Genomic DNA, 21,901 nt, shown 5'->3' with positions numbered 1-21,901 from the left:
CACTGAGATGCAGTGCCTTAGAACAATGCGCCACTCGGGAGCCCATTGCCCATGTCACATGCCTCGAATACCGTGAAATACTTACTTACTAAATGTTTTGTGTGTGTGTGTGTGTGTGTGTGTGTGTGTGTGTGTGTGTGTGTGTGTGTGTGTGTGTGTGTGTGTGTGTGTGTGTGTGTGTGTGTGTGTGTGTGTGTGTGTGTGTGTGTGTGTACTGAATGTATGCATGGCAGTTTCATTACCATAAATAAGGACTGGGTTATCTCCTCCATCCAATTTTTCGTATTTTAATTATTTTCTCTCCATCTCATGTTTGATGAAGTAAAAACAGATGGGATGGATAGGGCATTTAATTACCCTGCACTGATACTGCCTCACAACCAACATACAGGCGAGGACCCCCCTTCTCTCACTCACAGACACACGCACGCACACACAAACAATATAGAGTAAGAGTTGAGGTTCGGTTGTGTGGTAGAATTGTCTAATATGGTGATGGCTCATGCAGCGTCTCTTCTCCCTCGGGAGGCTGAAACAATTTGACATGGTTCCTCAGATCCTCAGGAACTTTTACAGCTGCACCATCGAGAGCATTCTGACCGGTTGCAACACCGTCTGGTATGGCAACTGTCCCGCCCTCGACCAGAAGGCTCTACAGTACATAGGTACGGACGGCCAAGCGCATCACTAGGGGTGAACTCCCAGCCATCCAGCAATTACATGCCAGGCGATGTCTGAGAAAGGCCCGAAAAATTGCCAAAGACTCCAGCCTCCCGAGACATGGACTGTTCTCCATGCTCCCATCCGGCAGACGTAACCGGTGCGTCAAGGCACAGACCAACATGCTCCTAAACATCTTCAAATTAAATCAAATCAAATGTATTTGTCACACCGTGAAATGCTTACTTACTAAATGGCTAACAACTACTGCTCTCCCTCTCCCAAAGACTATCCACACTGACTCTATGCCCATCCACAGGGCTCTACCAACGTAGACACACACACACCTTCAATGTCACTCTTACTCACACGCACGCACACATACTCACATACACACACCCCCTCACACCTACTGATTAGCTGTATTACTCCACTACGCTGCTGTTCATTGATTATTGATTACCATTAGTATCTATTTATGCATCCTGCTACTGGTCACGATTACTCCTGTTTACATGTACACTGAATGTACAAAACATTAGGAAACACATTAGGAACACCTGCTATTTCCATACCAGGTGAATCCAGATGAAAGCTATAATCCCTTATTGATGTCACCTGTTAAATCCACTTCAATCAGCGTAGATGAAGGGGAGGAGACAGGTTAAAGAAGGATTTTTAAGGCTTGAGACAATTGAGACATGGATTGTGTATGTGTGCAATTCAGATGGTGACCGGGCATGACAAAATATTTAAGTGCCATTGAATGGGGTATGGTAGTAGGTTCCAGGTGCACCAGTTTGAGTGTGTCAAGAACTGCAACGTTTCTGGGTTTTTCAAGCTCAACAGTTTCCCGTGTGTGTCAAGAATAGTCCACCACCCAAAGGACATCCAGCCAACTTGACACAAATGTGAGAAGCATTGGAGTCAACATGGGCCAGCATCCCTGTGGAACACTTTCGACAACCTTGTAGAGTCTATGCCCCGACGAATTGAGGCTGTTCTGAGGGAAAAAGGGGTGCAATTCAATAGTAGGAAGGTGTTCCTAATGTTTTGTACACTCAGTGTATATATATTACCATTAGTAATGTTTATATAGTCCTGCTACCAGTCACTTTGAGGGTTCAACCTTCTAGTGTGTCGGCCTATTAAAATCTCTCAGATATTTTCCTTAAAGTAGCAGATATATTCTCTGTAATATTTTCATTTACCACTCACAGAATTGTAAATAATAATGTTGAAATGTATTAATAATGATGACACCTAATAAAAATGTTAAATATGTGTTTTGTTTGTTTGCCTTTGACTTGTGTACAGAATCCACTCAACAACTTAAACCTATTATTTTGAATTGGGCAAACTTATTTATTTTGTTAAACTTATTATTTTACATTTGTTTAACCTGTTTGGTTAGCTCTTTTTTTTTCAGTCAGGCAAAATTTGGCATGGGCCTAGAGAAACCAAGTCGAGTAAAAATTTTTTTTTTAAAGGTACAGTATATGTAACAATTGTTATTTGAAATAGCTCTAAAAAGCCATAATAAAGTGGCAAGGATCACAGAATATAATGCTTTCAAGATTGGAATTACAGTCGTGTGGTACAATTTGCCGGGAAAACATGGCCTGCAAACTCTCACATAAGACACGTGCTTCTCCCAGGACAGAGAGGAAGAGGCGAAGCGAGAGGGTTTACTCTGCCCAAAATCTGTCCACTTTAAGAAGATCCTTAATTATAAAGCAAGTGTGGAGTTTTTGTATGGGGGACAATGAGAAAGTGTCAAATTTAGTCAAGATAAAAATGTATTTTTATTTTGATACATGGGGCTTATTTGATCAAATTGAAGTTTTTTGTAATGCTTAGGTTGTTAGGAGTGTACTGATATAAGTTTGATGCATATGACATCACAGAAAATGTGAGAAAAAACACTTTATATCGGAGATGTCCCTGTTGAAATTTGAGACAGTCTATGCACAATCATGAGGCTAGCATCACATTTCACTCTCAATTGATTACAGGGATGCTGGCCCATGTTGACTCCAATTCTTCACACTGTTGTGTCAAGTTGGCTGGATGTCCTTTGGATGGTGGACCATTCTTGATACACATGGAAAACTGCTGAGCATGAAATACCCAGAAGCTCTGCAGTTCTTGACACACATTAGCAGCAGCGTAGGTGTGTGAGGGGGTGTGCGCATGTGGATGTAAATATGTGGCATCTGTAATGAGTGTGTGAGTGAGGGTGTGTGAGAAAGTGTGACAGTGAAGGTGTGTGTGTCTATGTGGGTAGAGCCCTGTGGATGGGCATAGAGTCAGTGTGGATAGTCCGTGGGAGAGCGAGAGCAGTAGTTGTTAGCCACTTAGTAAGTAAGCATTTCAAGTCTACACCTGTTGTATTTGGCGCATGTCATTGAAGTGGATATAACAAGTGACATCAATAAGGGATCACCTGGATTCACCTGGTCAGTCCATGTCTTGGAAAGAGCAGGTGTTCCTAATGTTTTGTATACTCAGTGTACAGTTGAAGTCAGAAGTTTATATACACCTTAGCCAAATACATTTCAACTCAGATTTTCACAATTCCTGACATTTCATCCTTGTAAAAATTCCGTGTCTTAGGTCAGTTAGGATCACGACTTTATTTTAAGAATGTGAAATATCAGAATAATAGTAGAGAGAATGATTTATTTCAGCTTTTATTTCTTTCATCACATTCCAGTGGGTCAGAAGTTTACATACACTCAATTTGTATTTGGTAGGATTGCCTTTAAATAATTTAACTTGGGTGAAACGTTTCAGGTAGCCTTCCACAAGCTTCCCACAATAGGTTGGGTGAATTTTGGCCCATTCCTCCTGACAGATCTGGTGTAATTGAGTCAGGTTTGTAGGCCTCCCCGCTCGCACACACTTTTTCAGTTCTGCCCACAAATTTTCTATGGGATTGAGGTCAGGGCTTTGTGATGGCCACTCCAATACCTTGACTTTGTTGTCCTTAAGCCATTTTGCCACAATTTTGGAAGTATGCTTGGGGTCATTGTCCATTTGGAAGACCCATTTGCGACCAAGCTTTAACTTCCTGACTGATGTCTTGAGATGTTGCTTCAATATATCCACATAATTTTCCTGCCTCATGATGCCATCTATTTTGTGAAGTGCACCAGTCCCTCCTGCAGCAAAGCACCCCCACAACATGATGCTGCCACCCCCGTGCTTCACGGTTGGGATGGTGTTCTTCGGCTTGCAAGCCTCCCCCTTTTTCCTCCAAACATAACAATGGACATTATGGCCAAACAGTTATATTTTTGTTTCATCAGACCAGAGGACATTCCTCCCAAAAGTACGATCTTTGTCCCCATGTGCAGTTGCAAACCGTAGTCTGGCTTTTTTATGGTGGTTTTTGAGCAGTGGCTTCTTCCTTGCTGAGCGGCCTTTCAGGTTATGTCGATATAGGACTCGTTTTACTGTGGATATAGATACTTTTGTACCTGTTTCCTCCAGCATCTTCACAAGGTCCTTTGCTGTTGTTCTGGGATTGATTTGCACTTTTCGTACCAAAGTACGTTCATCTCTAGGACAGAACGCTTCTCCTTCCTGAGCGGTATGACGGCTGTGTGGTTCCATGGTGTTTATACTTGCATACTATTGTTTGTACAGATGAACGTGGTACCTTCAGGCATTTGGAAATTGCTTCCAATGATGAACCAGACTTGTGGAGGTCTACAATTTTTTTTCTGAGGTCTTGACTGATTTCTTTTGATTTTCCCATGATGTCAAGCAAAGAGGCACTGAGTTTGAAGGTAGGCCTTGAAATACATCCACAGGTACACCTCCAATGACTCAAATGATGTCAATTAGCCTATCAGAAGCTTCTAAAGCCATGACATCATTTTCTGGAATTTTCCAAGCTGTTTAAAGGCACAGTCAACTTAGTGTATGTAAACTTCTGACCCACTGGAATTGTGATACAGTGAATTATTGAAATAAGTGAAATAATCTGTTTGTAAACAATTGTTGGAAAAATTACTTGTGTCATGCACAAAGTAGATGTCCTAACCGACTTGCCAAAACTATAGTTTGTTAACAAGAAATTTGTGGAGTGGTTGAAAAACAAGTTCTAATGACTCCAACCTAAGTGTATGTATACTTCTGACTTCAACTGTATATGGCAAGGTAAGCATTCCCAGATAAAAATAACAAAATTACAACGAGGGAAAGACGTAGGAGGACTGTCCGTACTAAACTTTAAATTGTATTTCGCTGCGTCCCATCTAAATTGGTTTACACATGATTCTTCCGTCCCCTGGCTGAATATATAGATACAGCATTAGTCTCCTATTGACCTGGAAGAGGTGGTCTTCAATGATATATCCCTTAAACAATGTAAACTAATTTACTTGAAACGAATCTTGGCTATTTACATTATTTTGTTCAAAAGCTAGTTTGTTTTTCAATATTTGAGTTTCAACTGCTAGTAAAGAGAAGACAACGCTTCTATTAGTCAGACTCAATATCACAGGCACAAATGTGACTCTAACGTCCCACTTAAAGGGGCAGGTGACATTTTTGTCTCATCTGGGATATTTTGGTTCAAAAAATGAAATTAAACAATATACCACAATTCTTCTTACTAGTAATACATTTATAGTTTCATAAACATTACAAAGCATGCTCATCTCTTTTTCTTGTGTTTTGTTGGTGTAATTTTAGCAAAAAAATAATAATAATTAACTGGTAAAAAAAATCTGAGTTAGTGGTAGATTTAAATGTACCTGCCACAGTGGCTGGGGGACCAAAAAGTACATTTTAGGCCCTGGTCCCCTAAATCAGGTAGGCACATTCCTTTTATATGATGTGGGAGTGACCTTCAGTCTAATGCTTCTGGGACAAAGTTACAAAATTCATTTTGAAGTGCATTAATATAAATATTCAATGCGTTGCATCTACTATGTTACTTAATGATGATAGCTCCCTGAATCTCTCAATCAATCAGAGACGATTACTGCTGGCAAGCAGCACTGCCACAAAATAATATGTTAGCTCTTAGATGGCAATTTGCCAGTGAATACAGTTACTTTTTAAGCAATAATACGAGAGGCCATGTGTTAAAACTGTCATAACACATGGACTCGAGTGTATTATTGCTTTTATACAATGGGTTACCAGCATTAAAAAGAAAGATTATTTCCCAAACCATCAATTTTTCAACAAAACGTGATGCTGCATTCACTAACACTGGTTGTCAAGTGCAATTTTAGGCATTCTGTGGTCGTTAGTTCTATTCGTATTGACTGCCATGTAAAGCAAAACTGCTCACGCTTTGGTTGATAGTTCCAGAACTTTGCAAGTTGCAATGGAAAACAGAAATGGTTGCTATGGAGGCTCTTCCCCCTTGCTCGCTAGCCAACTACACATCTAACACAATCACTTCAGACTGAAGCTGGAAAGACTAGCTGCATTTCGTTTAGTTTACCTGTTTTTCTATAGATTTGTTTTTGTTGTTTATATATCCATAAAAATGATGCTGATTCATGATTTCGACTGACTGAGAAAAGCTGCCTGTCTGTCTCGTCCAGACACGTTCATTATTATGGGACACAAATGTCGAAGATAATGTCTTGATACTTTTTACAGTGCAGATCAAGTTTACAAGTTGCATGGCTGGGCATTGGATTGGCATTAGACATTGGATCTGTTGTAGTAGTTGTAGTAATAATAGTGCTTAGTGTTTATTGGTTAAGTGGTAGGGGTTGGCCGGCGGGTGGGCAGATAGAGATATGGGGAGGTATACTGACAACCAACCTGTGTTGCTAGGCTGAGTGGAAAAGGGTGGAAAACATGGTTTCTGGTGGGAAGGGCTGGGGGATGCGGGGGGTTGGACGGATGACATGTTGGGCTGGGGGGAATGGGATGGGGAGTTGGTGGTGTAGGCCCACCTCTTTCTGTTTCTTTTTCTTTACATACCAATTTTACTATTACAAAATCATTTTTGATCAATATGATAATTTCTCTGATATTGTATCTGTAAACCTCCCAACCCAAAAATGACAAAACAAATACAAACGTGGTAAAAAAAATACAGAAATAAAGACATGGTTCCACATCAGACATGGTTCCACATCAGACATGGTTCTACAGCAAACATGGTTCCACAACAGACATGGTTCTACAGCAAACATGGTTCCACAACAGACATGGTTCTACAGCAACATGGTTCCACATCAGACATGGTTCTACAGCAAACATGGTTCCACAACAGACATGGTTCCACAGCAGACATGGTTCAACATCAGACATGGTTCCACATCAGACATGTTTCTACAGCAAACATGGTTCCACATCAGACATGGTTCTACAGCAAACATGGTTCCACATCAGACATGGTTCCACATCAGACATGGTTCCACATCAGCCATGGCTGCTCCTCCCTTCCTATAAGCATAAACTTAAACAGGAAGTACCTGTGCTAAGGACTATCGAACGCTGGTCTGACCAATCGGAATCCATGCTTCAAGATTGTTGCGGACTGGGATATGTTCCGGGTAGCTTCAGAGAATAACTTCTTGTCAATAGGGGGTGCTGTTAGCACTTTGTAATAATTACGTTCCCAAATTAAACTGCCTCGTACTCAATTCTTGCTCGTACAATATGCATATTATTATTACTATTGGATAGAAAACACTCTCTAGTTTCTAAAACCGTTTGAATTATATCTGTGAGTGAAACAGAACTGGACTTAGAGCAATTTTCCTATGTGGATGTGAGAATGCAGAATTCTGCAAGCTGCTCTGAGATCTGTTTATAAATCTGCCTGTCTTCTATTGGTTGAGATGCACTGCATACGCCTTCCCCTGGATGTTAGCGAATAGTGAGACTTGAAATGGAGTCTCTACGCAGATCTGAAAGGTTATAAATAGCTTGGCAAGGAAGTGTCTGGTCTTTTCCCTCTTCGCTCTGACGCAGGGAGGACCTTGGCATATCGTACTAGAACCTTCGGTTATAGCTCTTAGAAATATCCGGCTGTGTTTTTATTCGATATAGGCGTTAAAGACATCATAATGTTGTTATTTTAAACCGAATTATATCAGTTTATGTCAGTATATTGCGATTTTCGGGTATTTATTTTTGTGGCGTTCTAGGGAGTTGGGTATCTCTGGCTCACATGCTAATGTTTACTGCTAATTGCAACGTTGAAGACGACATTCTACAACCGAGCAACGATTCTTTTGGACAAAGGACACCTTTCCCAAGATTCTGATGGGAGTTCATCAAAAAGTAAGAACTATTTATGCTGTTAATTCGTTGTTCTGTTGAAAAATGTAAAATGCATAAGCCGCCATTAATTTCAGTGCAGCCTCGCTTTAACGCACGCTGTATGTTGTAGTAACGTTAATTTTAAAAATGTAACACAGCGATTGCATTAAGAACTAATTTATCTTTCATTTGCTGTCCAACCTGTATTTTTTAGTCAAGTTTATGATTATTTATCGATTAGAATAGGTGCCTCTCCCAAGATTTCTCCCGACATTTTCTTGGCAGCTTGGCTACTTTTGTCATTGTATAACCACGATTTGTGCCGCTAAATATGCACATTTTCGAACAAACTCTATATGCATTGTGTAATATGATGTTATAGGACTGTCATCTGAAGAATTCTGAGCAGGTCAGTGAAAAAATTAATATATTTTGGTGGTTTATACGTTATCGCTATTTTTGGCTTGAATCAATGCTGTTGTGTGGTTTGCTATTGTGGTAAGCTAATATAACGCTATATTGTGTTTTCGCTGTAAAACACTTAGAAAATCTGAAATATTGGCTGGATTCACAAGATCTGTGTCTTTCATTTGCTGTACACTGTGTATTTTTCATAAATGTTTTATGACGAGTATTTAGGTAATACACGATGGTCTCTGTAGTTATTCTAGTTGCTTTGGTGAGAGTTGTGATGGTGGCTGCAATGGTAAACTATGATTTATACCTGAAATATGCACATTTTTCTAACAAAACATATGCTATACAATAAATATGTTATCAGACTGTCATCTGATGAAGTTGTTTCTTGGTTAGTGGCTATTTATATCTTTATTTGGTCGAATTTGTGATAGCTACTGATGCAGTAAAAAAATGGTGGAGTAAAAAAAGTGGTGTCTTTTGCTAACGTGGTTAGCTAATAGATTTACATATTGTGTCTTCCCTGTAAAACATTTTAAAAATCAGAAATGATGGCTGGATTCACAAGATGTGTATCTTTCATCTGGTGTCTTGGACTTGTGATTTAATGATATTTAGATGCTAGTATTTACTTGTGACGCTATGCTAGGCTATGCTAGTCAGCTTTTTTACTGATGGGGGTGCTCCCGGATCCGGGTTTGGGAGGAATTAGAGGATAACATTGACGTATTTACTGACACGGTGACTGAGTTCATCAAGAAGTGTATAGTTAAATATTTAAAAAATATATATTTTGAATTTCGCGCCCTGCACTTGAGCTGGCTGTTGTCATAAGTGTACCGACGTCGGGCTTGCAGCCATAAGCAGTTAAAATACCATAAAGACATCATTAGCTATATTGTTTTACCCCAATTCTGACTAGGACTACACATTTATTGATTATGATTTTTTACTTCCTAATCAATTCCATACAATTATATGTTTCAGGGTGGAATATTCTAATCATTCAATTAACAGATAATCCCATTAATTAACTTCTTATGGCTGCAGCCCGAGGCCGCCCACAATATGACAACAGCCAGCTCAAGTGCAGGGCGCGAAATTCAAAATATATTTTAAAAAAATACTTAACTTTCACACATTAACAAGTCCAATACAGCAAATGAAAGGTACACATCTTGTGAATCCAGCCAACATGTCCGATTTTTAAAATGTTTTACAGCGAAAACAGCACGTATATTTATGTTAGCTCACCACCAAATACAAAAAAGGACAGACATTTTTCACAGCACAGGTAGCATGCACAAAGCCAACCTAACTAACCAAGAACCAACCAAACTAACCAAGAAACAACTTCATCAGATGACAGTCTTATAACATGTTATACAATAAATCTATGTTTTGTTCGAAAAATGTGCATATTTCAGGTATAAATCATAGTTTACATTGCAGCTACAATCAGAAATTGCACCGAAAGCAGCCAGAATAATTACAGACACCAACGTCAAATACCTAATTACTCATCATAAAACATTTCTGAAAAATACATAGTGTACAGCAAATGAAAGACAGGCATCTTGTGATTCCAGCCAATATTTCCGATTTATTAAGTGTTTTACAGCGAAAACACAATATAGCGTTATATTAGCTTACCACAATAGCCAGAAACACAAGCCATTTCCCAGCAGTAAAAGTTAGCAATCGTAAAAAACCAGTAAAAGATATATATATTTTTGACTAACCTTGATATTCTTCATCAGATGACAGTCCTATAACATCAGGTTATACATACACTTATGTTTTGTTCGAAAATGTGCATATTTAGAGCTCAAATCAATGGTTATACATTGTGCTAACTTAGCTACTTTTTCCCACAACGTCCGGATATTTTTCTGACACTTTTTCTGACACACATATTCTGACCAAATAGCTATTCATAAACATAACTAAAAAATACATGTTGTATAGGAAATGATAGATCCATTAGTTCTTAATGAAATCGCAGTGTTAGAATTCTAAAAAATAACTTCATTACGACATCCAGCTTCGGTATAGCTAGAGTACCCAAAAGATGGGCGCCGACGACTAGTTCACATGTACGACAGATATATGAAATAGCATCATAAAATGTTTCTTACTTTTGCTGATCTTTCATCAGAATGTTGGACAAGGGGTCCTTTGTCGGGAACAATCGTTGTTTGGATTTAGAACGGCCACTTTCCCTCTTGAATTAGCAAGCACACTAGCCAAGTGGCGCGAATCTCTCCATCGTCAACAAAGTCAGAGAACGGAACACGGCAAAACTCCCGAAAAAATTTAAATAATCTGATTAAACTATATTGAAAAAACATACTTTACGATGATATGGTCACATGTATCAAATAAAATCAAAGCCGGAGATAGTAGTCGCCTATAACGGCAGCTAAACAGAAGGCAAATCCAGGTACCTCCTCGCGCTCTCCAGAAAACAGGAAACTGGGGACACGTCATACAAAGAGCTTGTATTCCACTTCAGACCAAGATAAACACTAAATTTCTTTTCTCACCGCCTCTTGACATCCAGGGGAAGGTCTATGAAGTGCATGTATACTAATACGTATCATGCCCATTTATAGGCAGGAAGTAGAACAGAGCCTCGATTTCAGACTTTCCACTTCCTGGTCAGGAAGTTTGTGCCAAATGAGTTCTGTTTGACTCACAGATATAATTCAAACGGTTTTAGAAACTAGAGAGTTTTCTATCCAATAGTAATAATAATATGCATATTGTACGAGCAAGAATTGAGTACGAGGCCGTTTGAAATGGGCACCTTTTATCTGGCTACTCAATACTGCCCCTGCAGCCCAATCAGGTTAACTTCTCTGCGCTACGGATCCCTTTTACGGGATCATTTTCCTAAACAACCTCTGAATTGCAGGGCGCAAAATATTACTAAAAATATTTATAATCATGCAATCACAAGTGAAATATACCAAAGCACAGCTTAGCTTGTTGTTAATCCACCTATCGTGCCAGATTTTGAAAATATGCTTTACAGAGAAAGAAATCCAAGCTTTTGTGAGTGTATCAATCAATGCTAGAACAGCTAGCCCCAAATTAGCATGGTCACGAAAGTCAGGAAAGCAATAAAATTAATCGCTTACCTTTGATAATCTTCGGATGTTTGCATTCACGAGACTCCCAGTTACACAACAAATGTTCTTTTTGTTCAATAAATATTACTTTTATAACAAAAAAACGCCATTTGGGTTGCGCGTTATGTTCAGAAAACCAAAGCCTCGTTCCGTTCGACGAAAATTCAAAAATGTATCCGTAATTGTCGTAGAAACATGTCAAATGTTTTTTATAATCAATCCTCAGGTTGTTTTTAACAAACATAATCGATAATATTTCAACCGGACCGTAACCTATTCAATAAGAGAGAAAAAGAAAATGGAGAGCTACCCTCTCGCGCGCAGGAACTAATCAGAGGACACCTGACTACTTTTGAAAAATCTCGCTCATTTTTCAAAATAAAAGCCTGAAACTATGTCTAAAGCCTGGTCACAGCCTGAGGAAGCCATTGGAAAAGGAATCTGGTTGATACCCCTTTAAATGGAAGAAAGACGGGCCAGGAAACACAGATTTTTAAATAAAAAAATCACTTCCGGGTTAGATTTTCTCAGGTTTTCGCCTGCAGAATCAGTTTTGTTATACTCACAGACAATATTTTGACAGTTTTGGAAACTTTGGAGTGTTTTCTATCCTAATCTGTAAATTATATGCATAGTCTACGATCTGGACCTGAGAAATAGTCCATTTACCTTGGGAACGTTATTTAAAAAAAAAAAAAAAAAATCTGACCCCTAGCGTCAAGAGGTTTTAACACCCTCACAAGGCTGCCGGCCCAGACGGCATCCCTAGCCACGTCCTCAGAGCATGCACAGACCAGCTAGCTGATGTGTTTACAGACATATTCAATCTCTCCCTATCCCAGTTTACTGTCCCACATGCTTCAAGATGGCCACCATTGTTCATTGATGCTAGCTCAGCATTCAACCACATAGTACCCTCCAAGCTCCTCATCAAGCTTGAGGCCATGGGTCTGAACCCCGCCCTGTGCAACTGGGTCTTGAACTTCCTGACGGGCCGCCCCCAGGTGGTGAAGGTAGGAAACAACCCCTCCACTACGCTAATCCTCAACACAGGGGCCCCATAAGAGTGTGTGCTCAGCCCCCTCCTGTACTCCCTGTTCACCCATGACTGTGTGACCAAGCACGCCTCCAACTCAATCATCAAGTTTGCAGTAGTAGGCCTGATTACCAACAATGATGAGACCAGCCTACAGGGAGGAAGTGAGGGCCCTGGAGGAGTGGTGCCAGGAAAATAACCTCTCACTCAACGTCAACAAAACAAAGGAGATGATCGTGGACTTCAGGAAACAGCAGAGGGAGCACCCCCCCCCCCCCCCCCCCTATCGACATCGACTGGACCGCAGTGGAGAAGGTGGAAAGCTTCAAGTTCCTCGGCATACACATCACTGACAAACTGAAATGGTCCACCCACACAGACAGTGTGGTGAAGAAGGCACAACAGCATCTCTTCAACCACACGAGGCTGAAGAAATTTGCCTTGGCACCGAAAACCCTCACAAACTTTTACAGATGTACAATTGAGAACATCCTGTCGGGCTGTATCACCGCCTGGTACGGCAACTGCACAGCCCACAATCACAGAACTCTCCAGAGGGTGGTGCAGTCTGCCCAACTTATCACCGGGGGCAAACTACCTGCCCTCCAGGACACCTACAGTACCCGATGTCACAGGAAGGACAAAAAGATAATCAAGGACAACAACCACCCGAGCCACTGCTTGTTCACCCCGCTATCATCCAGAAGGCGAGGTCAGTACAGGTGCATCAAAGCTGGGACCGAGAGACTGAAAAACAGCTTCTATCTCAAGGCCATCAGACTGTTAAATAGCCATCACTAGCACATAGAGGCTGCTGCCTGTATACATAGACTTGGAATATCTGGCCACTTTAATTAACAGAACACTTAATAATGTTTACATATCTTGCATTACTCATCTCATATGTATGTACTGTATTCTATACTATGTACTGTATCTTAGTCTATGCCGCTCTGACATTGCTCTTCCATATATTTCTAGATTCTTAAGTACATTCCTTTACTTAGATTTCTGTGTATAGGGTATATGTTGTGAAATTGTTAGTTATTACTTGTTAGATATTACTGCACTGTCGGAGCTAGAAACACAAGCATTTCACTACACCCGAAATAACATCTGCTAAACACGTGTATGTGACCAATAAAATGTATTTGATTTGGAGAAAACATGGTTCCACAGCAGACATGGTTCCACATCAGACATGGTTCCACAGCAGACATGGTTCCACATCAGACATGGTTCCACAGCAAACATGGTTCCACAGCAGACATGGTTCCACAGCAGACATGGTTCCACATCAGACATGGTCCCACAGCAAACATGGTTCTACAGCAGACATGGTTCCACAGCAGACATGGTTCCACAGCAGACATGGTTCTAAAGCAGACATGGTTCCACAGCAGACATGGTTCCACAGCAAACATGGTTCCACACCAGACATGGTTCCACAGCAAACATGGTTCTACAGCAGACATGGTTCCACAGTAAACATGGTTCCACATCTGACATGGTTCCACATCAGACATGGTTCCACAGCAGACATGGTTCTACAGCAAACATGGTTCCACAGCAGACATGGTTCCACAGCAGACAAGGTTCCACAGCAAACATGGTTCCACATCAGACATGGTTCCACAGCAGACATGGTTCCACAGCAGACAAGGTTCCACAGCAGACATGGTTCCACAGCAGACAAGGTTCCACAGCAAACCTGGTTCCACATCAGACATGGTTCCACAGCAGACATGGTTCCACAGCAGACATGGTTCCACAGCAGACAAGGTTCCACAGCAGACATGGTTCCACAGCAAACATGGTTCCACATCAGACATGGTTCCACAGCAGACATGGTTCCACAGCAAACATGGTTCCACAGCAGACATGGTTCCACATCAGACATGGTTCCACAGCAGACATGGTTCTACAGCAAACATGGTTCCACAGCAGACATGGTTCCACAGCAGACAAGGTTCCACAGCAGACAAGGTTCCACAGCAAACATGGTTCCACATCAGACATGGTTCCACAGCAGACACGGTTCCACAGCAGACAAGGTTCCACAGCAGACATGGTTCCACAGTAGACAAGGTTCTTGTTGTTTGCATCAAACTTTCAACAACCATCTGTGCTCAGTCCACATATATACGCCAACATATACTGAACCATCTGGAATGCATTGAAGCACATAACTCTCTTTCTTGCGCTCTCCATTTCTTTCTTGCTTTGTGTGCATGTGCATGGGTGAGTGTTTGTGTGCGTCTGGATCTGTGAGTGTTTGTGTGCGTGTGCATGTGTGTGTGTTTGTGTGCGTCTGCAAGTGTGAGGGTTTGTGTGCGTCTGCAAGTGTGAGTGTTTGTGTGCGTGAGCATGTGTGTGTTCTATAACACTGGTGTGGTTCGGATACAAGGTTTAGTGGGAGAGCAGCAAGGCAACATCTCGCTCTCTCTCTCTCTCTCTCGCTTTCTCTCATGTGGCTACAAAAAAGATATATTTGTGGGGACAGTCTGGCACAAGTCCCACAACTCACTGGCTCACCCAGCCACTAAGAAACAGATCTGCCTGAATCACAACAATCAGTCTGTGTGTGCGTGCATGCTTGAGTGTGTGTGTGTGTGTGTGTGCGTGTCTTCTGCCCACAATCAATTAGTTCCACATAGTGGGGATTTTAAAGTCTCTGTGCCTCAGATAGAGAGCCAATAGTTATAGAGAATATTTAGTTCCATATGAAAAGAACAGCAACATCTGCCCACAAATTTAAAAACAGAAAAGCACTTTAATAGATGAAATGTCAAGGCATTTCTAGAAAGTTAAATAAATAGTTTAATATTCTACCATCAGCTTTAGCCAGTGTTTGAAGTGGAATGAAAAGGGTACAGGGTCTACTCTAGAAAAGGTGCTGACTCAAGCCCTCTCTTCCCTCTAACTTTTCGACAACTCTTCACTGTGAAGAATACAGTATGATTTGCACACACACGGATAAATATAATCTGCTGGCTCTGATGCTCTCCACTTTCTAAGTATATACAGCCGACAGAGAAATGCTCTTAAAAAGAGCTTTGTCAGATGAAAATCATAGATTTCAATACATCAATCCATTCCACGACTGATGCGAACCGGATTACAATGCCTCTGTACTGAGAGCACTTCACGCTAAGCCCTCTACATGCACACCAAGCTGAAGATTATATGATGTGTTGTTTTTCAAAGCACAGCGTCACTACAGTGTTTAACCGTATTGTATGTAGAGGGCTTAGCTTGAAGTGCTCTCTGGCCATTGTTGCATTCCATTGACCTGCACATTAATAAAACACAGAGTATATCCTTTGCTCTGCATCTCCCTGACTCATGGAGAAAAAGGGAAAGCTGAATTTACAGAAGCCAAAAACGAGTCACTCTTCATGTCAGGAGTATTCATTTATGATTTTCATCACAGCCTGTGACCCTGTCACCTCTGTTAGAATGCAGTCTTTGTAATTTCATGGTTAATATTCAATAGCCACTTGTCCTCTGCGCTTGCTGTGTGCATGGAAAATCTCTAGAGGGGGTGTATGCAATGTGTGTGTATGTGCTTGTCTTTGTGTGTGCGTGTGCGTGCCTGTGTACTAGGAAAGGGAAATGGGGTTCGTCACCAGAAAGGCTTCCTCCAAAACAGTTGCAGATGTTCAGAGATGTTCTCTCTCTCTCTCTCTCCTCCTCCTCACTGTGTCTGAGGCCGAGTACTGAAGGGTCTCTCTGTGTGACCTGTAGGGGTGGCCTCCAGTGCTGCCTGTGGCCCGAGACCACCTCTACACACTGGCCCCGTTATCTCTGACCTCTACACACTGTGGGATGGACAGGCTGGGGAACTGACCTCTCAGCCACACATACTGTACACACAACACACTTACACACTGGCCCCGTTATCTCTGACCTCTACACACTGTGGGATGGACAGGCTGGGGAACTGACCTCTCAGCCACACATACTGTACACACAACACACTTACACACTGGCCCCGTTATCTCTGACCTCTACACACTGTGGGATGGAAAGGCTGGGGAACTGACCTCTCAGTCATACATACTGTACACACAACACACTTACACACTGGCCCCGTTATCTCTGACCTCTACACACTGTGGGATGGAAAGGCTGGGGAACTGACCTCTCAGTCATACATACTGTACACACAACACACTTACACACTGGCCCCGTTATCTCTGACCTCTTTTTTATTATATTTTTATTTCACCTTTATTTAACCAGGGAGGCCAGTTGAGAACAAGTTCTCATTTACAACTGTGACCTGGCCAAGATAAAGCAAAGCAGTGCGACACAAACACAGAGTTACACATTGGATAAACAAACGTACAGTCAATAACACAATAGAAAAATCTATATACAGTGTGTGCAAATGTAGTAAGATTAGGGAGGTAAGGCAATAAATAGGCCATAGTGGCAAAATAATTACAATTTACCATTACACACTGTAGGATGAACAGGCTGGGGAACTGACCTCTCAGCCACACATACTGTATACTGTACACACACACAACACACTTACACACTGGCCCCGTTATCTCTGACCTCTACACACTGTAGGATGAACAGGCTGGGGAACTGACCTCTCAGCCACACATACTGTATACTGTACACACACACAACACACTTACACACTGGCCCCGTTATCTCTGACCTCTACACACTGTGGGATGGACAGGCTGGGGAACTGACCTCTCAGCCACACATACTGTATACTGTACACACAACACACTTACACACTGGCCCCGTTATCTCTGACCTCTACACACTGTGGGATGGACAGGCTGGGGAACTGACCTCTCAGCCACACATACTGTATACTGTACACACACACAACACACTTACACACTGGCCCCGTTATCTCTGACCTCTACACACTGTAGGATGAACAGGCTGGGGAACTGACCTCTCAGCCACACATACTGTATACTGTACACACAACACACTTACACACTGGCCCCGTTATCTCTGACCTCTACACACTGTGGGATGGACAGGCTGGGGAACTGACCTCTCAGCCACACATACTGTATACTGTACACACACACAACACACTTACACACTGGCCCCGTTATCTCTGATCTCTACACACTGTGGGATGGACAGGCTGGGGAACTGTGCACTGTACACACACACCACTCTTAACATCTATTCACATCTGTGATTATCTATGTGGGTATAGTATACAGAGGGGGAGAGAGTAGGTGGGAGAGAAGCATGAGAGGGGGGTAGAACGAGTGGAGAAACAGAGAGAAAGCGAGAGGGGAGATCTCAAACAGAAAAAAGTCCCAGTGTTTCTACACACATTGATGCATTGGCCCAAACAGGCATTCCTGCTCAACGACTTTGGCAGACCTTTAAAAAGCATATTAAAGTGCTCTGTTCTGCATGAGGCCAGTTGTTGCTCTGTTTTCTCTACTAAGACAAGGAATGGAGGAGGTGTACAGAACTGTGCAAAGACATGGTTATGGGGAAAACAGGATACGGTGCGGATGGATACGATATGAGGACATACTGTATCTGGACCATCAAAGTGCTACACAATATTGTAGCGCATGTACAGCTATAGATACTCAACAAACTGGTACAAATCTGAAGATTTACTTGCCTATTAAAATTACTCAATACCTTTTGTCATATACAGTATATTCCTGATTGGTTTCATTATTCCTGTGTCTGTTTTAAGGAGACTTCAGTCTGTTCAGAGCAGAGCCATTTGAGCACTGAGAGCCTTCACTGCACATCAACAACATCAAAGAGTCCATCTTGGCCGTCTGCTCTGTGTACAGGAAGGCACCACCTCACAATATTAATAAAAAAAAAACAGATAAAAGTAGTCTTTGTTACTTTGGATGAGTACTTGTTGAACATAATAGTAGCTACATAGAGGGCGTCCATACCTGATAAAAGGAATAGGCACCACGGGTCACTTCTTACACAGTCATTTTATTACACACAGCACTGGGTAAACACTACACACATGTATTGAACATAATGCTAGAATTGACTGCTTTCACCAGAGCAGACTAACATTAGAGTTTATATCCATGAGATGTTTGAAGGCATATTTGATAAAATGTTTTTTTTTTTTTTATCAAATGATAGATTGCACTGGAAAGGTACCTTGCACTGTAAGGGAATGCAGAAAGTCATTGTTCATCTGGGCATTATCAAGTTGATTTATTTTCCAGTTGTCTCCTAACTATTTGAGTATAAACACCACAACTTGACTACATTAGCTAGTGTTCCTGTTTGATTCAGAGTGCATCCAAGACAACCAATATCATTATGGCTTCATCTATCTCTCAAATTGATACTTTTGATTTAAAAACAATTCCATGAAAAACCCCTACATAGTTAGGGCTAGGCATATTTCCAGGGCTTTACCAAACATTGATTGGATGTACAATATCACAACGCCTCTCTCTCTACATAATTCATAATCAGGGATAAAATCTTAATGCAACTATTCAATTTTACCTCAGGCACCGTGTAGAGGTACAGTACAGATATGAGAGATTGCTAGTATTCCTAGTATTCCAAGTAAGGCATATCTTTCATTAGCAGGTGCACCCAGTAAAACAAGTCTGCAAGCCCTTGGAATCAATAAAAGCAAGAGGCTAGTTTGATAAGCCAAATGATACCCTAAAACCAAGCTGAAAACCTTCTACAGAATATAGGATCCATAGATAAAGACAAACCTGACATAGCAGGAGTAAAATAAACGCCTGAAACTAGATTCCCTACATACCGGTCTTGACGAGAAGAAAAAAAGTTTATCTTCTGCAATGTTCAACCAATCCAGTAAATGTGGAGGAGGAGTTAAGATGGAAAGTCGCCTTGTTAAAGTCCAAAAGTGGAACAGCATCACAGGCTCTATTTCCATTTTCCCTGAAAACCAGAACATCCGGATATTGGAGACTCGGCAGAGGCTAAGCTACAAAAACTATTTTCTTTGGTATGAGAAAACTCACACAGTCATGCGAGGATCAACACAGTGCCAGATCAGAACAATCAGGATCCACAGGATATTCAATATAAACACATGATTTAGTACAAATTGCATATGAGTTGCTGGGCAGAAAGGGGTATGTGTTGTAGTGTTTGAGTTTGCAGGACCTATTCTATTATCATAAAACTAATCTACGTACCATTCAAATGACTTAGCATAATATCCCCAGATATTTTAAAATAACATTTTGAAGAACTACTGCTTTACAGGGAGAGAGGTTGGACCTGATAACATAGAAATGTACTTTTCATATTGGAAGAGAAAGAAAAAAAAAATCGACATAAAATAAGATGGATTAATATCATTTTTGTAGTGAGGAGAGACAATCCAGGCCTGGAGTAAAGTGGAGGCCTTCCATTCAAATACAGTACAGTACAAGAGAATGACAGATATCAGGTAAAGGCATTGAGAGTTTGAATGATCTCTTCCAGTCTATCTGTTAGATCTGAAATCTGTTTACAGCACAACATGGAAATCATTCAAAATATCCAGACAGTATGGTTAAGATTCAAAATAAAATCACAGAAAGAGGAAAGCCCTAAAAGAAAGAGCTCTCCTTTCACATGTTTGAGTAAGATGGAGGATGTGTCCTTTGCTAGGTCTGTCTACAACGCGCCTATGGGTCATGGACAAACACTGGACTCTACTGTAGTGACCAGTGGTCTTCACTCCTGATCTTTCGTTCAGCCCAGCACTAACCCACCTGATTAAAATCATCAACTAAAAATCTATATCTTGATTAGCTGAATTAGATGTGCTAATGCTGGGCTATGGAACAAAATGTCTGTAACATTGTTGGCCAATTTCCATTGGTTTGTAGCTGAGCCCCCTACTCCCAGTCCCAGCAACTCTGACAGGACAACCGCGGTAGACAGACCCTCCACATGGACTGTGCACTTTGAGAAAGAAATGGTTAGCACTAAAACTGGAAAACTGGAAGACCTTGCCAAGGACAAACTAGAGTGCTGCTCAGATCTGAGCGACCATTTTCCCATTACTCTGCAGTCTTATCTACAGAAACACAAAAATCCTGTTAAATGGAGCCATTTTCTCATTTGCCTTCAAGGTCATTCTCATGCATCGAGAGAGCCAGTCATTGTGCTGCTGAGCCTCTGGAGACACAGGGTGTTCTGCTGTAATAAGAGATGGCTCACTGAGAGTCCAAAGGAACAGTCCAGAGAGACGCCGCGCAGAACCATCGCTGGAGCACAGCGACCATACAGTAGAAAAACTAGAGCCCGACTGATAAATCAGTTGAACGATATTAGCCTTTAACAGAAAGATTTGTATCGGTATTTATTCCACAGATAAAACACATATATTATTGTAACGACCCTGGGGTTATAAGCGCGGAAATCGACAATGCCGCTTGAGCATGCTTTTGCGGCACAGTCGATAGCGCGCTGGACTTCGGACTGGAAGGTCGAGGATTCGAGACCTGCTCCCTGCCGTTTCATTATTTTTAGAATAAACAAATACGTCTGCTCATTTGTGGTCATTTTTTTAATAGTCAATGGTTGCCTGAAGAGGGCGCTCTATGAGCTGCTCATTGAACATCATTCAGGCCTAGGTCACAACGTGAGTAGCTTGCCACAGCCAGCGTATTTTAATAAGTATATAATCAAAAGTACACTTCACCAAGCAAGCAGCCCTGTCCTCATCACATTCTCACTTAGTTAACGTAAGCTCAGCTATCTAGTCAGCAAGGTAGTTCGCTTTGCTAGCTAGCTAGCAATCTATGCTACTTATGTGCAACACTGGACTAGCGCCAAAGTGAACAATCATTCTTGATACAAAAATAACACTATTACTGTCTGGGCCTATTATATTAGCTAGTGGGCTTATTTAGTTTGTTTTCCGAAATATGCAATAAGCAGGCCATGTGCTTGCATTCATGATGAGATAACTCTAGCTAGCTAGCTAAATGAGAACGTGTGACTAAAACAAGTGCGGCAAGCATTTGCCTGCATAAATGTTTTTAGTCATCAGGCCATTTGCAGTTGAAATTTACAGCTAATATATTTTGTATTGAATAACAGTAATGTAGATATGGTTTCTGTAAGAAAACATTGTCGTAATGAACAGCTAGCTTGTGCTTGTCATATCCTACTCTCATTGCAAGGTTGCCATAAAGTGTTTGTTTACATGACCTTTGACTGTTGTAGACACTGTGGTAAATCTACTCAAGACAAATGCTGACGCTGACACCTAGTGGTGACATTACGAACGGCATGTTACTGCATTTCAATGCTTATTTGTGAACAGTGCAGTTTCAGATTTACTTTGAGACTAAGTTTAATTCATTCAACCTTGTGGTGGTTTAACACAAGCACTTTTGCATACTTCTTATCTACTGCCATAGATAGGTACAAC

The 21,901-nt window shown here is 41.2% G+C and overlaps 1 protein-coding gene across 1 annotated transcript in view; it reads right to left on the bottom strand.

Moving 5' to 3' along the window:
- Nucleotides 1-18,461: 18,461 nt before the first annotated feature.
- mdfi (MyoD family inhibitor) overlaps nucleotides 18,462-21,901 on the bottom strand; it is a 6,412-nt gene continuing 2,972 nt past the window's right edge. Inside the window, exon 3 of the mRNA XM_039015333.1 lies at nucleotides 18,462-21,901. This exon is cut by the window's right edge and continues 957 nt beyond it. The gene's annotated coding sequence lies outside the window, so the exon portion shown is untranslated.

The sequence above is a fragment of the Salvelinus namaycush genome, chromosome 20 (genome assembly GCF_016432855.1).
Source record: "Salvelinus namaycush isolate Seneca chromosome 20, SaNama_1.0, whole genome shotgun sequence".
In the NCBI taxonomy this organism is placed as follows: domain Eukaryota; kingdom Metazoa; phylum Chordata; class Actinopteri; order Salmoniformes; family Salmonidae; genus Salvelinus; species Salvelinus namaycush.
The sequence above is the reverse complement of the archived record's forward strand: the minus strand, read 5'-3'. Positions and strand labels throughout refer to the sequence as shown.